The sequence below is a fragment of the Micropterus salmoides genome, unplaced genomic scaffold (assembly GCF_014851395.1).
Source record: "Micropterus salmoides isolate LMB-PRFRI ecotype aquatic unplaced genomic scaffold, ASM1485139v1 Ms_hic_scaffold_4, whole genome shotgun sequence".
Classification (NCBI taxonomy): domain Eukaryota; kingdom Metazoa; phylum Chordata; class Actinopteri; order Centrarchiformes; family Centrarchidae; genus Micropterus; species Micropterus salmoides.
This window is the reverse complement of record NW_024043372.1, coordinates 9,351,177-9,374,507: the sequence shown is the minus strand read 5'-3', so window position 1 is coordinate 9,374,507 and position 23,331 is coordinate 9,351,177. Positions and strand designations below refer to the sequence as shown.

Here is a 23,331-nt window from a genome sequence, read left to right as displayed (position 1 = left end):
TTAAAATGTTTTGATGCTAGTGCCAATACAGTACCAGACCTTCTGCCATGATACCGCAAATCAATTTTAGCAATCAAAATTATACCTTATTCAATACCTTACTTTGAGAAATTTGAAAAAAACAACTTATTTTTACTTCATATAACAAGCCAACGTTTTTTAAATGTTAAATTGTGTCTAAATGGTAAAATCTATGCTCAGTGTACCAGATAAAGACACATTTCAGTTACAGTTAAGACCTGCAGGTGTTTACTGCAGCCTGCAACACACCAAATCAACGTAAGCAAACATGCCCTGAGGGGCAATTTGTTGTACAGAGAGCAGTGACTACACAATCAGACAGACAATACACAATAAATATAATACAAAAATCACAGAGTTTTTTAAAAAGGCCAGTGGAATCAGAGAAAAATTTGTTCTTAAATCTACCGGTCCTGCATCTTGGCAGGCTATTTCTGTGGCCAGACGGAAGCAGCATGAAGTCCTTGAACAGGGGTGGGGCTAGGATCAGCCAGGACTTACTGGGCTTTTCTTTAAAGTCCTAACTTTGTACAGATGAAGAAGGTCATTCAAGATCATCACTGCAATTTTGCTACACACTTTGACGATACCCTGCAGTATCCATTTCTGAGGGTAAGTGACCCGTACCAGCCGACAAAGGAGAATGTGAGCACTGATTCAACAAAACATTTTCATGAAAGTATCGTCAACAATAAAACTTTGAAGGTTATGAACTATGTACAGAAAGCTGTTGTGTTTTGACAGACAGAAGAGACAATAAAGGTTCTTTCAGCCAGTTGGTACTGCTGCATTTGCCCTCCATGTTGTGCAATTTGATTGATCCTACTAACAACCTGTACCATGTGCTACACGTTGCTATTATCAAACTACTGCTTTAAAACTTATTGTAGTTTAAAATTGAGAGAATGGCTGATTTTTGTTTGTCCACTGCTGGTGAAGAGGTGTATAATTCATCGGAGTTCACTCAGATACCAGCAAAATCATTCACGTATTGTTTTCCTCAATGTGGTTTCTGTGGTGTGATGCGGCAGAAATGTGAAAAAAGTCAACTCTCATCGACTAGCTGTCTGAACTGTCACCTTCACTACTATACATGTTGATTACTTCCCTTTGCATTTGAATTAAACAGCCATATAAAAATTCTGACCTTCGAAGCAAATATGTGGTTTTAGGCAATACAAGTACATTTGAATTAATCTGAAGAGTTTTGAATGTGGACAATGTGCTGGCTTTTGAATTAGTCACAGTTTTATTGGTCTGATATAAGGGAATTTATTGCAACAATTTAACTGCCACTGCAGCATTACACTGATGTGGTGACGCCGTATGCACATAATAATCAGCGCAGTGCACCAAGAAAGATGTAGTTGGTTTGTTTCGAAAAGAGGAACTGACTTTTGATTTATGATTTCTGCTTTGGTTCTAGACAAAGGACGCCAAACTATGGGTGTGATCACTGAAACTCCCGATATAAAAACAAAAATATTTCCATGACCTGCCACTGACAGACTGATCTGTGGGGTGTCCACTGTAATATATGAAGGTGGTCCAAGTCCTGGTCTTACCCTGGGCATGGGCTCTGGTGTGCAGTGACGGGGAGGGGGGGGCACAGGGCACCACGGGCTGCTGGGAGCGCACGCCGGCCCCGGGGGGAGGCGGCGCCAGACCGAAAAACCACCTCGCAAATCCTCCAATCAGAGTGCTCCAATCCACCGCCGGCTGCACAGAGGCCAAACCAGGATAGGGGGTGGGGGGGCAGAGTTGGGTGTTCAGGAGAAGCAGGGTGTCAGTTAGGCAGGGTCACTGCTTCCTGTAGAGAGAGGAGATGACACCATGTTAAGTGTTATAGTTTAATTGTTAATTGATTTTTTAGACACTTACAGAAACATCAGGCTCAAACAGTACATAGAGGGGAACTCAAGTGGGTGATAGCTCTCAGTGGGTTTGTTACTATGAGTGACCCACTACACTTAGTCACCGGATCCATTGTTAATAAAAACATATTGATGAGTGTTGTTATTTTAAAGTTATTTTTTTAAATTAATGTTTAGTTGAGGTTTTTTCAACAGCTGTGGTGGAGTTGGGAGTAACAACCACCTAAGCCTACATTCACACGACTAGGTTTTGTTTTAAAACGCAGACCTACGTTTGCACCTCCCGTCCAGACTAAAATGACCATTCAAAACACTTAAAACGGAGAAAATCGAAAACCCCAATTTCATTTTAAAACTCTAGGGTAGCGTTTTAGTGCAGACAGGCGAAAATGGAGAACTTTTAAAACGATGACACTGAAGCTCACATTGAGCTTCCTGATTGGTTCTTACAAAGCAAAAAAAAACAATGCTACCGACACCGTTTTTGTTTTGGTATTCTTATTAAAATATGTTGTACTGTGCAAATAATACGCATACACTTGTACTGTGCATTTGCTTTCCAACGACTCAAGTCTGTGTTCCGCCACCACAGTCACTTTGGACTCCAGTTCTACCTTGTTGTCAGTCCTTGAAAAGAATCCCTGGTGTGGTTCTCCGTCTGTAGTAGTGCTTTATTCTTTCACTAAATCGTCTGCAACTGCGGACTAGACAATCTGCTTTATGTTTACATTGGCACGCGCATGCCCAGTGTACATGACAGAGATCCTTTTTATTATAAATAATCTTTAATAATCTACAGAAACGTAGCAGTGTGGATGTAGCCTGAGAAGACACATCCTTCAGCACATTGTGATTTACAACAGTTATGATCTGACCAGCCAGCTTAACACAAACACAATTTTCTGGGCATTTTGCCACAAACAGTTGACATTATATGTTTAACCACGTCAGTTTCAACCAGACTGTGTCCCTCTCTCTCTCTCACACACACACACACACACACACACACACACACACACACACACACACACACACACACACACCACACACACACACACACACACACACACACACACACACACACACACACACACACATTTTGATTCTCTACATAGCTCAATGAGTAGGGCAATGCAGCAGCACTGCCAGGGTGAGAAAAGACTACCTGTATATGTATCTTTCTCAACTGCTTCTAATGATGTGCACAATTCACAGAGGAATAATTTTTACTCTTTTTAAGTTTGTGTTTAGAGAGCCACTCCTAAACAATAGGGAAGCACCAAAATTAATGAATGTAAATCTTGGCCGAAGCCAAATATAATGACAAAATGTGCTGAATACTGAACACCAAACAACTACATTCACATTTCTTCCATATATTTTGCCAATTATTTTTTTACCATTGCATAAATTAAATAGTCAAAATGTGCATTTTACTCATGTTTCACACAGGATTTAGAGAGACTATGGTTGGTGAGTCATTGGCCCAAGAGAGTCCGTAAAGTACATGTGTCCCTTTTACTTTTAATGGACACGTAATATGTTTTATACTTTCTGTGAATATAATACAATTAATCTTATTTTCATCCTGTATAGACACCTTATTTTGAAAACAGGACGTTGTCACATGTGTATCCTTGCACTAAATTCATCAAGTCCGACCCAATTTGACAAATAATGCTGTATGTGGTTCTCGTATCACGTAACATGAATACTTCACAGCCTGTCTTCTGGTAGGACTCTTATACTGTAACAAATGTCTTTGTAAAGAGAGAAAATGACAAAGTCGCAAACCTGCCTGTCAGCTCGCACCGGTCTGTTTAAGTGGATCTAACGTTACCATAAAGGTTTGAATACATGTGCACTCCAAATGTAGGTGTGGCTAGCTTAATCGCCTTCTCACAATCGAGTGAGAGAAACACTCAAAGCGGGTCAGACCATTTGTTGCCTTTTCTAACGGTCTGCCATAGATGAGTGTGGATGTGCTAGGACACAATTCAGCAGAACAGTGTCTGGAAACGGTGATTTTTACACTTTAAAATGCTTCCACACTGCCGACATGTCAACATAATTGTTGGTAAAATTTAATCGGTCTTTTGACTTATTAGGCTGAACACCGAAAGTGCTTTTTCCTGCTTTTTGCTATTATCGGCCAAACATTCGGTGCATCCCTACTAAACAAGGAAACGTATTAATCAATTTAAGTAAGGAAAAATTAAAAATCCTATTAAAAATCCTAACAGTTTCAACTGTCAACTTCCTGTCAACACACAAAACAACTGTTTAAAGATACAGTCCATGGTTTTGTTGTAGCACTCCCAGACACCCTCCAAGCTCTCGGCTGATTATTTGAAACTCTACTGTTTTGAATTTTAAAACATCCTCCTCTGTAATCTCAGAGGATATTTTGTGATTCAGAATTTATTCTCCAATAAGCATTCATCACACGCTTTCACAAATATAATGAGCAACAGAATTAAATCAATGCCTATCTGTTGCTGAGTAACATCTGAAATAAAAAAACAACACAATTATAAAATGATTAGCATTTGAAACATTGACACTGGAGACGCTATCAATGGAGTACAACACCTGATTTTTCTTTTGCAATTACCACATCAAACAGTGAAAGAGATTGTCCCTAAAACAATGTGAATTTATTTCTGAGAATGTATAAAAATGTATTAGGTTTATCATTCAGTGTACTCAAGAGATGACACAGTAAAAAATATCCCAATTGGTTGGCTAAGGGTTCCTGAAAATTATATGATCTGGTTTAATGCTGTGTCCATTCTATAATTAATTTTGTAATACTTTTATAATGAGAAAGTAGCATGAGAAGTATAGTTATAAAGTATACTAGGGACGGTCTGCATTAAAATTTAGTTTAACTCATCATTAACCTCCTAAAAGCCTGTTACTGCTTTTACGTAAACAGTGATTAACAAAGACACACATTACATTACATTTACATTTACTCATCTGGCAGACGCTTTTATCCAAAGCCACTGACATTTGAGGAACAACATGCAAGCATCAACACAGCATCAAATACAGATCTACAACTGACAGTATATGTGCAATCAATACAAGATCATTGTAGGGGATAGAAGAAGAGCACGTGCATGTTAGAGGTTAGGAGTTAGAGGTGTTATAAGAGGAAGTGTTCTCGGAAGAGATGAGTTTTCAAGAGCTTCTTGAAGTTAGAGAGGCACACCCTTGCTCTGATGGCGTGTGGTAGCTCGTTCCACCTCTAAAAAAAAGAAATACAGTTGCTACCTGGTGTATTAGTGGTCTAAGAACGACACCACAGACACTGCAGTATATGGTCAAAAGTATGTGGACACCCCAGTCCAGCTTCTTCGGTGTACATTTGGTCTGGGTGTGTTTCTCCTGGTTTGGTCCCCTTTGTTTTACTTAAATTAAATCTTAATGCTACAGCATAAAATGATAATTTAGTTGGCAGGATTTTTTCGACTTTGTGTCAACAGTTTGGTAAACCCATTCCTGTTTCGACATGACGATCAACAGATAAATGCCCATGGTTCTGGAAACATATTGAACTTTCACATATGGATGAAATGTTCAGGTGTTCAGGTTCACTTTTGACTAGATTTTGCCTGTCCTTTCTCAAAACCTGCCTCTACCACCTCCCATCCCATCATGCACCTCAAAGCTGCCCCAATATGACTCATCATCACCAGCCTCTGATGACATAAGAAGAAAGGACAAGAGAAGAAGAAGAATGGAAGAAATAAGAGAACAAAGACGACAAAGCAGATTGGAAGAGATGAGCAGGCCCATTAATGACGTCACAGCCTGCTTGTGTGTGTTTCTGCAGGCATCATCTGGTCAGTGTCAGGGCTGTAGTGAGACATGAAGCTCACTAAACGCACCCTCCATACGTAACACTTCAGACAAGCTGAGACATTTTTCCAAACACAGCTTAATGCACCATGTAAAGTGATAAACAGACATTAATTTTGAATTATACTCAGCTGAGAAACGCAGATTATGTGAAATTCATGTGGTCCTTAAAATTATAATCCTTAAATTGTCAGTCCTGGTTGGCGTTGACTGTGCTTGCCGCTGGTTACAACAGGTATGTTTCAATAATGCAGTTCCCGGAGTCTTACTGGAAAGGCAGCGTTTCCCTAAGAAATCGGCTTTTAAGTCCGAACCTTAAAATAACTTCAACTGAATGCAGACTAAACTGTATTTATTTCCTGATTTTAGATGGACTTTAGGCTGCCAACTTTACACCTGACAAGGGACCATGTATGAAAACTAGCCTTTTGGTAATTCAGGCAGATTTACAGGAATGTTTATTAATATGCAATGCCGATGAGAAATAAACTAAATGAAAAAAGTGTATGTAATTGGTTCTTATCAAGCGAACATCAGCCAGTTATTTTCTTTGTCTCACATCCTCACCTGATTGTGATTAAAATTTTCGTCTTAGCTTTTCACAACTTTAAAAACCCATAAAAACTCACTAAATATGCGTATGTTGCTGTGTGATGTAGCATGTCTGCTTGTTTTCCCTTGGGGTTAATAAGCCTAATATTTCTTCGAGCATTAGCAGAGGCGGGGCGCTACTTTGTCAGAATTGCAACAGGAGACAAGAAACTGGCGGATCAGTTTAGAATAAACTGAGGACTGAGAAGATCCCTCGCCTCATGTTGTTTTCATGTTGGGTTAGATGTTTCAGCCATTTTTTAAGTAAAAATACCAAACGTAGTCATATGAAAGTTCTAAATATCTTTGGGTTTTGGACTGTTGATCGTACAAAACAAGCTATATGAATTTTGTTACTTTGGGCTCTGAGAAATTGCGATTCGCATTTTCACAATTTGTTGATATTTTATCGCTTATATGATGATTAATTTAGAAAATAACTGCTGGATAAATCAGTAATGAAAATAATCATTAGAGCTAGTGTGTGTGTATATGCAATTTATTTTGCAAAGAAACATGGACCCCACCAGTAACAAAACCTACTACAGAATATAAAGAGGTAATAACGTCATGCAAATACTGTGTAATGAATGGCTGCATTCCACAAGAAAGGCGAAAGACGTGTCCCACAAACCAGAGGCACGCTGCCTTGTGACAGGACAAAAACAAGACCTTGTTTTTAAACAACAAGATGAAAATGTTAGTTAAAACTGCTTTTCAGTGTCCAGTAAAACATTTTTTATTGTGATTTTATTAATGAGTGTGATAACTGACTGCTTGTTTGATAGAACCTCAGTTCTCTGTTTGATTTGGACATCTTTTCTTTTCTACGAGTGAGATGCTTACATGGTGAGCAGCAAGCACAAGACGCTTCCTTGAAAACCTTAAAAACCTCAAACCTCCAACATTTCATCAAGGTAAGAAGTGCTCCTGCTGTTCCTGCTGTACAAAAACATGCCCGCCGGGCCAACACCACAGACTCTCATATTTAGTCGCGATTTAAACAGTCTGATCTCAAGTCACGATCCAAGCTTGACCAAGCATGAGCCCCAGATGCAGGCTGGAGAGCGTACACACGCAGTAAACAGTGTTTCCCATGAGCAATGGATTCTAAAGTTAGCCCTAAACAGTAAACATCGGGTCACATCTGTTCTGGGATCAGTGAAATCACCCTGATGATCCATGACTTCTAACATTCCACTGCACTCAACAACACCAACACAAACACAGTCTATCCAACGCTTAAAAGATAAAATGAACACGTCTGTTGTCCGGCTCTACACGCATACATTCAGGATGTGCCAAGAGATTATTAATAAATAAAACTGATCTTGACTAACCCTTATATGGTTGATATTTTATTGCTAAAAATGCTTTAATCCTAACTGAAGTGTTAGAATCCATTGTATTCATTTAATCTGCTGTCATTTTGTAAATGTAGATAATAGAGTCTAGACCACAAAGTTTGTTTTTATTTAAAACACAAAAACGCAAATATTTTCTTCACTTCCAATAATAATTAATAATCTAAAATACAATAAGATAAAGTGATATCTAATACTGAAAATAATAAAACATTAGACCACAATTTACACTACTTCAGACACTGAAACCTTTCCAACATTTCAACAGTTATCAAAATAGCACTTTTTAACCATGCTAGCTGCATGGCTCCAGGGAAAGCGATGCTGTTGTGTCAGTCAGTCCAACATTTTTTAAATATCTCAACACAACTATTGGATTGGACCTTTATGGTCCCCAAACAATGGGCAGGTCTTAGTTTTCACTAATTCTGTAAAATATTTCATTATCTACTTGAATGGATTGGCACAGACCTTTGGTACAGACATTCATGGTTCCCAGAGGATGACTTGCAATAAATTTAATCCCCTTTCATCTAGTGCCACCATCTGGCCAACATTTAATTTTGTCTGCAAACCCTTTTATATTCTCATCAACCTCAGCTGTTCAGCTGTATATTGTATTTAGTGTGAATTAGCAAATATAAGCATGCTAACACACCAAGCTAAGATGGTGAACATGGTAAACATTATACCTGCTAAACATCAACATGTTCACATTATCATGAACAAGTTAGCATGCTGATGTTAGCATTTAGCTCAAAGCAACTATTGACTTGTAATGTTCCTTTGTACATTTGAAGTGAATGGTATTGGTGGTAAAGTAATTAGCAATTACTCATTAATGCTGCTCTCCTCAGTAATGTCCAAATAAAGAAAATACTTGTAGACTCGTGTTGATTCAGTGGTCTTAACTTTATAGGAGGTCGTTTTACTGGATGGAGCACATTATTTTGTTTTTTCAATTGAATTTTTGATGCATTATCATCAGTTTTGTATGACGGACAAATAGGGTTCTGAGTTCCTTTTCGTCATTAATAATACAAGAGGAAGTGCAGATATTCAGAGAAGAGGTGGAGCTTTCAGACAGTAAGGCAGATATGAGGACATGCAACGCCACCTAAAAGCATGTTTCACATCTTAGTCATTTAAAAATGTCTGCAGGTCTTCCTCATTGTTTATGCAAGTATCTCATAATACTGGTTGGTGAAAGTACCTCTGATGTGACGTCTGTTGTTTCTAACATCTGCATACCCTGTTTTAAAGAGAATACAGAGCTTTAATGACACAAGCACATCTGAAAAAAAAGAAGTCTTGCACATTTGTGACACATTTGTGGGGTGGCGGTCGTCCTACGTGCATGTGTTCGCTCACAAACTTCAGTCGATGGCATCGTCTATCAGCCCAACCCTAGTGACTTTAATCTCTGAATTTGTTTTCTCTTAACTTTCTTTAAGCCTATTATGGCCTTAATACGCCATTGTAATTTTGTACAGAGTATTCAGTAGGCTTGTTCCGATTAGCGACTGGATTGCTCATCGACGATTGAAGGAATGATCAGCTATTGTTTTTTCATGTACCGATATTAAGGCGAATTTAAGTAACTCACTATCAGAACTGAGATGACATAAAAACAGTCTCTAGAGTCTACACCCCCTCCTCCCCACGCGGCGCCACAGTAAATTCTGTGGCATTGTACTGCGCATTTACAGATGTTTCTGGTAGTTTCTCTTAAAGCTAATAAGCCTGTTCATTCCATGCTGGCATTTCACTGACTTGCTGCAATGTAACACCGCCCCCCATCAGATCGGCAATTGGCGATCTAAAGTAGCCATGATCAGACGATATGAAAAGAGAAGATTGTCCAACCCTAGTATTCAGTGAACAGCTGGCCCTCTGCATGGTGGTCTTGTCTCTGTTAGTGCATCTATATGCGTCTCCGGTGATTCCTGGCACACAGACAACAGGTGTGTGTTTCCAGCAGGCAGCTTTACGCAGTGTGATGCAGGCGGTTGAGAATCGGTTGGTAGAGGGCAACGTCAAGGACATCCTCCTCCTGTTTCTTTCATCCCTCTCAAAACTCCTCACCTCACCTCCTATCCCCTCTTTTTATCTCCTCCCCTCTTCCAATCCTTCTGTCTCATAGGGCGGGGCTATATTGAATATTATTTTATATATTTATGACTGGCCTTTTGTGGTTTTATCAAGATATTTACTCACAGGGAAACTCTTCATACTGTGGATTCAATTATATTTTAAATTAAATGAAAATTATTTCACACCATGATTGCCATGGATTTCATTAAGAGTTTGTATCACAGCTATTACAAACTACAAAGGGCTTTAGCTCCTTAGCTAGAAGCGACCAAAGTTTCTCCAAAACATCAAAAGTTTTAGTTGTTGGAGGTTTCAAGAAAAGTATAAATAATCAGCCATTACATTACAGCATTTCTAATCCTCCAGTGATTGATTTGATTTGATTTGACATTTAGTTGACGCTTTTATCCAAAGTGACTTACAATTGCTATATATGTCAGAGGTCGCGCGCCTCTGGAGCAATGAGGGGTAAGTGTCACAGTGGGGGATTGAACCCAGGTCTCTTACACCAAGGGCATGTGTCTTATCCATTGTGCCATCACCAGTGTATGGTATAAACTAAATTTTCTATTCGGTAGTTTAAATTGCGTGTACATTGGACTTTTTCTCATGTCAGTAACACATAAAATCAAACATTACACATGCAGTTTGTTTGTAGCCTGTGTATTATGGGTGGTGGCTGCTTTCGTATTGCATTGTCTTGTTCGCTTTGTAAAATGATTTTTTTGTCGATTTGACAAGATCAGTGATTTGGAGCTGCGAACTGGTACCGGTCCATGAAGTGTTGGCTACCGGTCCACCTCCTCCACCTCATGCCAGTGTGAGCACAACATGTCAGACTTGATTTTAGGAATAACTTGAGTTCAGCAGACTTCCCGGCATAATTTTTTCTGTGCATCAAATCTGAGTGTGCCACCGTCTGTCTATCAGACTAGGAAGCATTGAAGAAGCTCACAGTCCAAACAAACAAACAGACAAACAACAAAGTCTCTAATCATCCCCCTGTGTCCTGCCAGGTGTGGTGAATTACCTGAGCAGCCAGCCAATCAGCTTAGAGGCTCTGTGTGAGCAGAGCTTACATCATCAACCATCACTGGGACAAAGCAGTGGGCTCATTAGAGCTCTACGACACCGTCAGACTGATTAAGCTGCTATTTCTGAAAGTCTGTGTGTGTGTGTGAGAGAGAGAGGGAATCCTCCTGTCCTTCAATAAGTCAGAGATAGAGCCAATTAAGGAATTCCAGGAGTATGTAAGAGTAGTTTGTTGTTAAGGATGTTTACGCAACATTGACTGTTTTTGAAGAATTCATTAACATAAAAATCACACCATAATATCAAACAACATGTATGAATGTATCCTAAACCGAGCACTTACAGGGTAATTTCTTCAGTGCATTTTAATCAAAAACCTTTATATAAAATTCTTCATCCAGTGACGTCCTGATCAAGTTTTTTGGACCTGATCTGAGTCTTTTAACATCGAGTCAGATCCGATTCTTATTTACCTAAATGTGATTACAAATGTATCTGACACATTGAAACAACAGCTGTAAACTATAAAATCTGACATACATTATTTCTACGAGCTACTTGATTCAAATACTATTGAACTGATGATCTTAAATTATTGATATGATATGAATGAACGATAATGAGGATTATGTCTTTACTGTATGATTATACAGTAAAGACAGAATCTGTCTTCTTTGATCTGCTTTATTTTAGTCGATATCAATCCATTAAAATATGCACCGATTGGCTCTGATACCTCTCTTTATGCTTAGGATATCTCTAGCTTTATGTAACTGCCTTTTTATTCAATTAATCAAGTAATTGTTTAGTTAGTATTAGGGCTGGGCACGTTAACACATCATCGCGTTATTATCACCTTAACACATTCATTAATTAACGTTGACAATTATTTTATCGCACGTTAAAGCAATTTTTATTATTATTATTTTGAAAGTCTGTTGCTCACTGGCTCTGAATACACATACAGTCAAACCATGGGTCACAGGATTGGCAGGATGTTGATCAACCTGCAAATCACGCACCAAAACAAGCTGCGGAGGGAGGCTTCGGCAGACTATGCTGGATGCAGCATGTGGGAGAAGTAGATAAACAAAAGCAAGACAGGTGATCAAATGCCATAGCGAAGTGGATAGCTACACACTGCATGCTGATTAGTACTGGGGAAGATATCGGTCTTAGGAATAATCTTAAAATCACAACGTAGTTGCTTGGCCCCGTAGGGTCGCTCTGCACTCTGGTGATCAGAAAGGGAGACAAGCGCTCCGCGAGTAAATGGCAGGCGCTCTATGGAGAGTAACCATGGCAACGGCTTCTGCCTATTTAACTTAAGTTAAAATTATACATAACTTTAGTTAAGAGTCCTACATCTAGTTTTGCGGGGATGCTCTGCCATGCGAATTCCCTCCTGTTGAATTCGTATTTAGTAAACAGTAAAAGATTCTGGAAACTCACAAACAGCGAGGATCAGTCTCTCTTCCAATGATCTATGCTGCACGTCGCATTCAAAAAGTTCAAGACAATTCAACTTCGGCAGCGGTCGGCCGCGTGAGGCGACCACTTCACCTCACTCTAACATGGACACTTGCTACTGAACAGACTGTTTATGCTGCTCCCTGATAAAAGAAAAATGTTTCTGCTGATACCTATTCAGAAAAAAAAACAAGAAAACAGATTTATTTAACAAGTTGCTCCAAAGGTGCCTATTATGATGTTATGATCATGGTTCTGGACTCTGGATGGTAACTTGTTTTAACCAGCTAGATGAAAGGTAGCTTAATGCCCTGGCAGTGGCAAATAGCTTTGGTTTTATACTACTATTTGATTTGATTACATTAATGTTTAAGTTGAGTTTTACAAGAAATATTTTATTGCTACTGTGTAAAGGGAATACTGCTGGTAAAAAGCACCTTCTTTGTTTAAGGTGTTTGCAAACCACATGTTACAGAACTTTTGTGTATAGCAGTACATTTAAATTAAAAGTGCGCAATACACTACTTTAGAATTCATTAATCAATTTTGCTCATAACTATATGAATAATCGCGGAAAATCATGCAATATATTGCGATTAAAAATTTTAATCGATGCCCAGCACTACTTAATATAATATTCAAACTAATGACAAATGATCAACCCCAATGTGATGTTTCAAACTTGCAAAGGTTTGAAAAGGTGTTTTTCATCTGTTAAACACTCATCTCATTTCAGCGGACAGTTGACCAAATATGATTACAATCAACAAAGACGCCTGTTTTTACCTGCATTTAAATCATCTGAGGTCAACCACATTGTTATGCAGGTACAAACTCAAGACACAACAACGGCCAGGGAGGGACACATTAACACATCAACATCCCTCCCCCAACATTAGAGGCGTGTAGACTAAGCCTATCTGTGGTTTCCGATTTGTGAGAGTTTAAACAAAACTGCAAAATGTTGGATGTGGTGCAAAATAAAAGTTTTGAAAATATGGTGGCGCGTTGTGTCAGAGGTAAATATGTAATAAGAATAATAGCTAAGGCTTTCTGAAAATGTGGTCCCCTGAATAATATAGTTGAATAGCCCTGTCCTCGGCAGTACAACATTCATCTGACATGCTGCATGACAGCATTTAGCTGTGTTAGTCACTACATAATTAACCAAATTTACATCAGAGGGGTCAGTGCCTGCTGCTTCATTAATTAAGCTGGCCAGATTAAACCATCCTCAAAGGGGAAAGAACCACTTTTAGCTGCAGTGTATCTAGGGGTTCATGAGTGATGGTAAGATGAGGCCGACAAGCACATCAGTGTAGTAGCATCAGCTATAATGCAGCTGCTGTACTGGACTAACACACACAGTGGAGGACTAATACATCCCACCTGGCCTGAGAACACCTTGGGAGCTGGAGGACAAAGATGAGGAGGACAGGGAGGTCTTTGTTTAGCGTCCCGATAACCCAATAACAATTCAACAGACAGGAACACAAAGTGCTTCCTGTCTGTTGTAATGAGGCATTACTGTATATTATACAAAGAAGTGATGTGCGTAACAATAATAAAAAATAATAAAAACAACAAACTTTAAACTTGAAAAAAACTTTTTTTTTTCATTTATCATTTATCTAACATTTTTGGCCATATCGCCCAGCCCTAATTTATAACTGTTTATACCTGTACACAACAAAGTATAAATATATTTATTTTACTACCTTTTCAGTTTCCGTGTATATATATTTATATGCACACCTGTCTACCACTTGTTCTGATTATGTCTTTATTTTACAACATTACTGCACAACCTGTTTACATTCCAGATTATACATTTAATATTACTCACCTGTCTACCACAGTATTGTATTGTATTTTAAATTATATTATATTCCTATATTTCAGCTGTTGTGCTATTTTATGTCTTAGATTCTACTTAGATTTTGTTCCACATACATGATTTTCTTAAATACATATGTATTTAAACATATTAGTGTTGGAAGGAGCCTGAGGTCTAAGAATTTAATTGCCAATGACTGCTTCATAGTAATTGTTGTGTATTTGTATACATGCATGTTAATGCTAGATGTACATGGAAGATACAACTACTGCACAAAATCACTGTTAAACCAGCTATCCATTTCAGCATTTTAGCTGAGCACATATTTTAAAATAATTTCATGATATAATAATCAATCTTGAAAGTCGTGGTTTTGTTCTTGATGGTAAATTGTGCGCTTCCAGACTGACAAGTCAGTGTTCAAGATAAATCCCAGAATTCAATACACAAGAGCAAGAGCGAAGACGCCATCATGATGTTTGAATTTATGTGTGTTATTGCTGAGTAGTTGCATTAGTGAAGCGTAGCATAACCTGGCTAAATTACGCTAAATAAGGGCTGGAGGTAGCTACTGCTGACACACAGACGCAGACACACACACACACACAAGAACATAAAACACACGTTTGTTTCTCTATCTAGTCCCTACCCTAGCACAATTGTAACCCTAAAACCAAGTCTTCGGTACTTTTAAAACCTATTTTCACATATTTTGGTGTCAAGATGACTAGTAGGTACAAAAGTTTTGGAATCTATGAAGAAGATGGCTTCAGCCGGCAGCCACGAACCGGCTGCAGTGACTGCAACATATTCCTTTGGGGCAATTGTGCCTGTTAAAATTACGTCCAAGAGTTTCTTTTTGCTCAGACTGTTATACCAGTTTGTTGTTTTCAATGAAGAAACATAAAGCGCAATTTATACTTCTGCGTCAAATCGACGGCGTAGCCTCTGTGTAGCCCCGTACCCAAAGCCGTTGCCTATGGCGTAACCAGACGTGCACCCCCTCAAAAATGCTGCGCCTCAAAAACGCCCACTAGCGCTCCCTGCTGGACGTTTTCAGAAGAGCAGCTGGCGTTTTCAGCTGGCAAAAAAACGCTTTGGTGGGCACGGGCCCTAAGTCTCACTCAAGGACAATTCTCACTTCTGAAATGTTGTGAGGCAAGTTGTTGCAGCAAGACGACGGGTAAACCTGTCAGAGTTGAAGAGAAGAGTTTGTTGTGTTGGAGTAACTTTAGGATATAAAGTATTGCTAGCAGTTCCTCTATGTAAACACCAAACTCCTCTCCCTCTTTTCCACTGGCGTTTCTTGCAAAACTCGCCTCTCAAGAGTCTTCAGAATAAGAATTGTCCATGAGTGAAACTTCTGTTTCTGGTTAAAAACAAAGGGTGTGACTTGTAGGGATGCTTTCCATGATGTTGTCAGACACATTTTTCAACAGTCCTTGTAAACAGAAGCACATTTAGTGGACGTAATTTTTACGGGTGCAATTGCCTCGAAAGAATACATTGCAGCTGCCAGCTGAAGCCAACAACTGCACGAACTTCAAACTCCAAAACTTTTTGTACCTACTAGTCATTTCAACACCAAAATATGTATAAAAAAAATAGGACCCAGGTTTAAAAATACCAAAATTATCCTTTAATCCTCAAAAAGCAGTCATTCCCCGTGGGGACCTCATAGTTTGTCCCCACAGTGACACTAGTCCCCATGGGTTAGTATAAATGAGGTCCCCACGGGGAGTGACACTTGTTCCCATGGGGGATTAGCGCTCCATTTTTTTAATTCTCACAGAGCAGGCAAACTAAAACAGCAAGTTATTATTACCAACTATTTGTTTTTAACTGTGTTATGTCTTGGCTAGTAGACCCTAGTGCAGGACTAAGAGAATGAGGAGTTAGATAAAAGAGGAATATTTACTACAGGGTTTGAGCCGAGGAAAAGTGGAAGATTAAGTGTGTGCCGAACCGGGTTGGTGGCTGCTGTGCAGAGCAGGTTGGAACCGTACCTATATGAGAGTCCAGACTGAGAGGCTGAACTGAGCACGTGCAGAGCAGAATACGGGAATATATTAGTCGGGCGGACGCCCAAGGAGAGCAGACAGGATATGAGCGCCATTTCCAGATGCGGGACTAAAACAACACGTTATTATACGTTATCACTTTTAACTTTTATTATAGTCTACTACATGTTCTTCTTCAATCTGCCTAATATAATGATATAAATGTGTTTATTATGTTGTTGTTAGTTTGTTGTAGCCTACAGTTTAAGCGGATTCATTTTAAAACGCAGGCTATTTTACTTTTTGTGATCTGTAATGAAATTAAGCAATTGTAAAATGAATAAACCCCATAACTGCCACACTGCCGTTGTCATCATTCAGTTTAAAGTGCTCTCACACAGCTGAGGGCTTCATTTTCCTTTTCCTTTGATGTAAACTGGAGCAGTAAGTTGAGCAGAGGTTAGCCATCCAAAAAATGTAATCAATATGAGTTATATTTTTATAAAAGAGAAGGTGGTCAAGGAAAGGAGGAAGCAATGAAGGAAGGAGGTAGTAAAAGGAAAGTAAGGGGTTGAAAGCAGAGGGAGCACCAGAAGAAAGGAAGTGAAGGGGGGTGGGGGGTAATGGAGGACAAGAGGAAATGACATGAAAGAGGTGGTAAAGTAAAGGAAGGACTAATGAAGGAAAGGAGAAGCCACTGAAGGACAGACGAAGCAATCAAACATATTTATAGACAGGAGGAGGCAGGGAAGGAACAGAGGAAATAGTGTAGGAAAAGAGATCCAGCTCTTTGCTGTATCATGCAGCCCTGTGGGAGAGAAACCCCAAACACATCTGTCAGTCTCAAGAAACACAAACTACGACTGGGAAAAACACACAAAAAACACAAACACACACACACACACAGCTGCTGCCCATGTCCCCTGACAGGACTCAACAGCTGCAGAGTGACACACACACACAAATGCAAACAGACACACACACAGAACAAGGAGAACAATCCGTCCTATCAACAATCGTTTGAGTGAAACAACAGCTCAGATGAGTCAAAACAATAACCATCAAGACCACACACGTCTACCATCTGGGCTCCATCCTCACCTCAAACCTGTAGCGTTACAGCGGCAACCAAAACACACGACATGTCAGACATGTACCAGGGCTCGACAACAACAGTGGCCCGATGGCAGGGGCCAGTAAAAAGTAAAGTCGTGACAGTTGAACTAGCAACTCCAAAACATTAGTATTTAAAAAATAATAGTTTAATAGTAAACTCAACATCCTGCAGTTGTTTTGCAGCTCTTGGCGCACACCATTGTCCAATCCAGAGTTGTAATTACGTGAGTGGTTGTCAAATGTTATTTCTCTAATCTCAATCATGCGGCAACCTCTGGGTCTGAAAGTGAAACCATGCAGACGGAACTTAAATCTACATTCTCTATAGCGGCCAGCAGGGGGCGACTGGTTGCAAAAAGAAGTCCGATTCCATTAGAAATAATGGTTAAATGTTGCTACTTCTCAGCGGAATTATTACCTCAGTAATCGCTGTCATAACGAGTTTATGGTCTCAGTCGTTAGTTTCAAGAATTCTTCAACACAGCATGATGCTCATTTAGTAAATGTGAGTCCTATTTAGTGGCAAATAGACGATAATTCAGCATATACTTTTGGGCGGGACTACCTTGTGATTGACATGTCGCTACCATGGCTACCTTTTTATTAAATGCCTGTCAGCAGGAGAGAGAGCAAGTCATGTTTGAGTCAGTTAGTATATTTTGTTTTAACTGTGATTACATTTTAGTTTAGTTTTTTTATATCCCGATGTATTTAATAACAGATTAAACATGTTATCAGAATAACACAACTTATAAGTCTTTGGTTTTGTTTTAACACTGATAAATAAGCCAGTAAAAATTGTCTTTGGGCCAGTAAGTATCATTTTCTCTCTCTCTCTCTCTATATATATATATATATATACACACACACACACACAATATGTAGACACGTTTAATATGTTAATAGGCTTGAGCCACTGTGGAAGGAAATAGATTACTAGATGTGCATAATTTGTCCTGATGATGTAAATAAATTGCATGACTGATCTGTTAATAAATCACTGGGGGCTAATTTTTAACATGCAGATCGTTTCCCTTTCTTCCTTTTTTCAATTAAACAGCTGATTACTGCCTGCCATATCTTCACAGTGGGAATACTTTTCATTTATGTGATACTGTCCCTGATTTAAATCATAAAGACTTTCTCTTCATTGAGTCATCTCATGCTCATGCTCAGGGCTGCATTGATAGAATACGATAGTCTACACAGAGAGTAAACATCAGTCTTTCATATGCAACAGGAAATTGTCTTGATTACTGCTACAGTAACTAACCATTATTTGTTCGAAGCCCTGTTTTATAGCACTGGTTGTATTCTAACCTTTTATTATGAATGTTGTCTTTTGGAATCAGAATCAGAAGTAGCTTTATTGCTTTGGTGATAAGGTGCTACACATAGACAAACATAGAGAAAAGAGAAAAATAATAATAATTAATATAATTTGCACCATGTAAGGGTCCTGTAAGAGTTTCCATCTTTGAGGGAGCAAAAAGCCAGACTTGAGCCCAAAATTAGCCAGCTACCCTACCTGTTTTTGTTTAACTCTGTTCAAACCAAAGGCACGTGCAAGATTATCCTAACTCCTTGGTTTTAGACCAGAGGTTTTCAATGTGAGAGGCGGGTTTCAGGTGAGGCTTAGTAAATGGAAGCATTGCATTTAACAGTAATATTAGGCTATCTTTGCTCAATTGTTGAGTGGCTATGGGATCAAATAAAATCATGATCCCATGAAAGGGAGGGGCCTTTTTCCGAGCTTTGTCTCAGGGATGCCCCGCAGTCTCAGACTTTCAAAACCCTTGCTTTAGTCTGAATGGAGTGCTCTATGTTTTGAGTAGAAGCGCTCCAGATGTTGGTTGGTTGCCTGGAAAAGGCAAAATTATCAAATTATAGACTAAAGACTAATTATACTTCAGCATACCGACAGAACTTTGTCACACGTAATTTTTTATTTATAGCTTAGCGACAGCATATGATCTTATAGGACCAGACGCCAAGCCTGGCTGAGGTTTGTTTACATTGCACAAAAGAGAGCACAGTCGCGCAGGAGAAAAAGGTTGAGCGGCTGGAGAAGGAAATATTTTCTACATCTGCACAAATATTGACCTAATTAAATGGATCAGGTATCGGCCAGATGTAACCAAAACCACCTAACTACTTTTTTTCCCTTTATGACAGCCAATATAAAATTGAAGGATTGCATATTTATAAATCTTCAAGCACCGCATAACAAAAATTTGCCCAGATCCAAAAGAGTGTATGTGTCTTTAACAGTAAAAAAGTAATTTGTGGTTTTAGGCTTACCATAAAAATTATCCCAATCAGTTCCACACTGTGAGGTACAGAGATTTTAAATTGAAAAAGGAGAAATAGAGTAAAGCCCAACCAAAAGAGCTAAAATTTTAGGATATTCAGAGAAGCTGCCTCCATATTCTCACCAAGTATGTCAGGATTTTCCTTTAGCGGGCCAGGCAGGTAGCTAGGCTTGTTAAGACTTTCACACACAAACACCAGAGTTGTTGACACTGAATTAAGATAATGGACTCAAGTTAAACCCTCTTTTAAACACACTCACAACAGACCTCTGTCATTGGTAAGTCCCTGTCCACAAACATTCACACAAACCTGGATTGGCAAATTTACTTCCTTACACATCATTACTGAAACAAATCATTACAGTAGAAGTCATGTTAAAATATTTGCTACAACTATATGGTAACTTTATGTTTAAAAAGGATCATTTGAGCGTTTACACATTCATTTGGTCACCATAAGAAATTATTTCAATGACTTAACTTCTACAACCACATTTGAGTGGTTGAATTTATGGCTGTGAGAGCTCAGTATCTGCCAAAATCTTCCATAGTAATGCATTTATCTCTTGAAACTAGGGCTGTCCCCAACCAAAGACTTTCCGGTGACAAGGCACAGCTTCTGAATGTGGTTTGAGGTTTGAGGTTTTTTTCTCCACTACCCGACTGTGACAGAGTACCTTCACTATGGTTGAGAATGCGCTTGGACTGCCATACCACCCGACTAATGAAAAGTTTGTAGAATCTTCTAAGGGTTTAGTTGACTATTAGGGGGCACCCCTACTTGCAGCAGTTTGTACCTTTTATGCATTGTCATTATATTTGTGTACATTATTTAAGGGCTGAGCGAAATGGCCAAAAATCTCTGATTATTTGATATCGATAATTATCACGATAAATGTCAAATCATTATTTCTTTCAACTTTAATGGCTGATTTATGGTCCTGAGTACAGGGTGAAGAAACCAGATGGTTAAATGTGGTTTTAAAGTTTTCTTTATGGTCAGAACATGACAAACACTTGATGCTAAAAAGTGGATCACTTAAAAAATCTGAGCCAGAACACTCAAAACAATTATGATAAAATCTTTTTTCAACAAATATGCACGAGTAAAAGTAAGTAAAATCTTTTGTCAGTTCCTTTTCCTCAGCAAAATAAATATCTTAATAGAAAAATTATCGTTTGTGATTTTAAATGAATTAAATCAAACATTTATTGAACATTTGTTATATTGTTATTGAGGAAAATTATATTGCAATAATTTTCATTATTGTTTTGTTGCCTGGCCCTAGAATATTTATCAAATTGCAACTATATTTTCCAACTCAGACAGCTGGATGAAATAAATGTACACACTTGTCACTGTGTTTGATAATATAAAATAAAATAAAGTTAATCAAATATAACAGATAATTGTATTTTGGTCGAGTGGGGACATGTCTTTTCCAGCTACCATCTTTGTTTGGATTATGAAAAAGAGTGCTGCAGTTTGGTTAAATATTTTGCAGAGAACATAATCATTTTAAATCTACCGTTTTGAGGATAAGAGGCACAAACTGGGCCTAATTCATCATGTAATAATTGTGTAGCTACCATACTGATTACTGTTCCTAAGCAACCCATATTTCTATAGACATTTCTAGTGATAACAATCCCAGACTTTTGAGTGTGGAGATCTGTAAACATGCCCTTGGACATCTACTGATTGTGAGAGATACCAGTCAGACAGAGAGGAAGCAACTTTGTCATTTGTAGAGCAGCATGGTAAACAGCATGATAAGGCTGTAGTACTTTGTATGACAATAAATAAACAGGACTAGCAGCATGGTCACCATCACACCCAGCGCATCTGAAGCTGCCCAATTAAACCCAGTCAAAGCCACCACCTCTACTGTCAAAATACCATGGAGTAACTAGCTGGTAATAATCTACTTACTACTTATAACCTATGACAGTAACTTACCCAGGTTAGTCCATCTAAATACTGGAGTCAGGTGTATGTGAATTCGAGGTACACTAACCTCCATTAAGACCTTAATTATATTTACACCGAGCTAGCTTCAAGCTAATGAAACTTTTACGGACCCACCTCTTAATCTTGAAAACGAAACCAGCCCAGCTTCTGATGTTAACCAGAACATAACATTACCCGGTATTGCCGTTTACTGGCTGGCTGTCACACAACACGTTTATAGACTCTCCGGTACCGTATTAGTTAGCGTTAACGTTAGCTGTCAGACTGGCCAGCTTCTTGACCTTAGCCTGACAACACGCTAGCGAGCTAGCTAAGTCAGCTCATCTTTAATCAGCTTAGAATGAAAGTAAAACTTCACAACGCTTCACGTCATCTCGATTTGAAAGTCTTCTTTACCTGCTGCTCTGTGTCCCGGACAATGCTGAGGTTTGTTCGACATCAACTATCGTTTAATAAGTAGCTTTGCATGCTAACGCTAGCTAAATAGCTAACATCACGGTTTGACGTTACGCAGTCTCTCCGGTTAGAGGCACCGAGCTGTCACAATAACAACATTACCTTCTGGATCGCTGTGTGGACACTGAGCTGACTTCACGTTGGTTATGCGTCAGAGACTGGAGAGGTTCATGGATGTCTGTCTCCGGTATCCACACTCATTAACGGTGGAGAAAACATCCAGGAGAGTAACGTCATGACAGTGAAGCTAACGCAGCCAGTTTACGGTTCATTTGCATGACTGCAGCTCTTTGGCGCCTCCTACTGCTGAATTACAGCACTCATCCACAAGCCCAGTAGCCTAATGTTTAGAGAAAGAGTTAATCTTAGAAATAGTACTTTTTTTTAGTTAATTTAGTCGTTTAATATTTAATAATAATAATAATAATAATATCTTTATTTTTACCTTAAAGCTAAATTGGTATCAAATCTTAATAAAGAATTTGACAAATGGGACAAAACAATCATAGAATCTTTCCATACCGAGTTCTGTAAGAGCATCATGCAGGTACAGAGAAAAAACACCAAATAATCTGTGCAGAGCAGAGCTCGGCCAACACCCCCTCTTACTAAAAATACAGAAAAGATAAATTAAATTTTACAATCACTTGAAATCAGTTAACCCCCAGACATACCATCACAAAGCCCTAACATACCAGGAGCTGAAACCAGAGAAGAGTCCCCTCAGCCAGCTGGTCCTGAGGCTCTCTGCAGTAACAAGTCCCCAACAGCTTCAGGACAGCAACACCAACTCAAGCAGACCAAACCAAATTATCAACAAGGAAAAAGAAAAATATATTGAATACTGGAAAGAAACGACCAAAACACAAAGTAAATTCCAATGTTATCTGACCCTAAAAAGAGAATTCACACTGGCAAATTACTTGAGCGCAATAAAATGTTCTAAACTAAGAATAATGTTGACAACATACAGACTGAGTGAACACAGCCTGGTCATAGAAAAGGGTTGCCACAGACAGAGCTGGCTACCACAAGAGGAGAGACTCTGCTACCAGTGTGACACAGGATAGGTAGAGACAAAGCTGCACTTTCTAACCTCATGCCCTAAATATAATAATAGTAATTGTTGTGTTTTTAAATGAACTAATTAATTAATAATTTTTTTGTCTATTAATATACACACGCATTTATGGTTTTATCTATTTATTTTATTTTAATTTTTTTATATATTTTTATTTATTTTAACACACACATGCTTACTTTTTATTTATTTATTTTAATTTATATTATTTTAATTTTCAACACATACATGCTTATTGTTTTAC

The 23,331-nt window shown here is 38.6% G+C and overlaps 1 protein-coding gene across 3 annotated transcripts in view; it reads right to left on the bottom strand.

The window, feature by feature from the left end:
* ip6k1 (inositol hexakisphosphate kinase 1) overlaps window positions 1-22,289 on the bottom strand; it is a 42,864-nt gene extending 20,575 nt beyond the window's left edge. For 2 of the 3 annotated variants that reach the window (XR_005441409.1, XM_038696438.1), the window contains exons 1-2: window positions 22,109-22,289; window positions 1,587-1,831 (exon numbers count right to left, since the gene is read on the bottom strand). The gene's annotated coding sequence lies outside the window, so the exon portion shown is untranslated. Of the gene's footprint in view, window positions 1-1,586; window positions 1,832-8,930; window positions 8,950-22,108 lie in introns of those variants that run through there. The other variant, XM_038696439.1, reaches the window with a different exon arrangement.
* Between the last annotated feature and the right edge of the window lie 1,042 nt (window positions 22,290-23,331).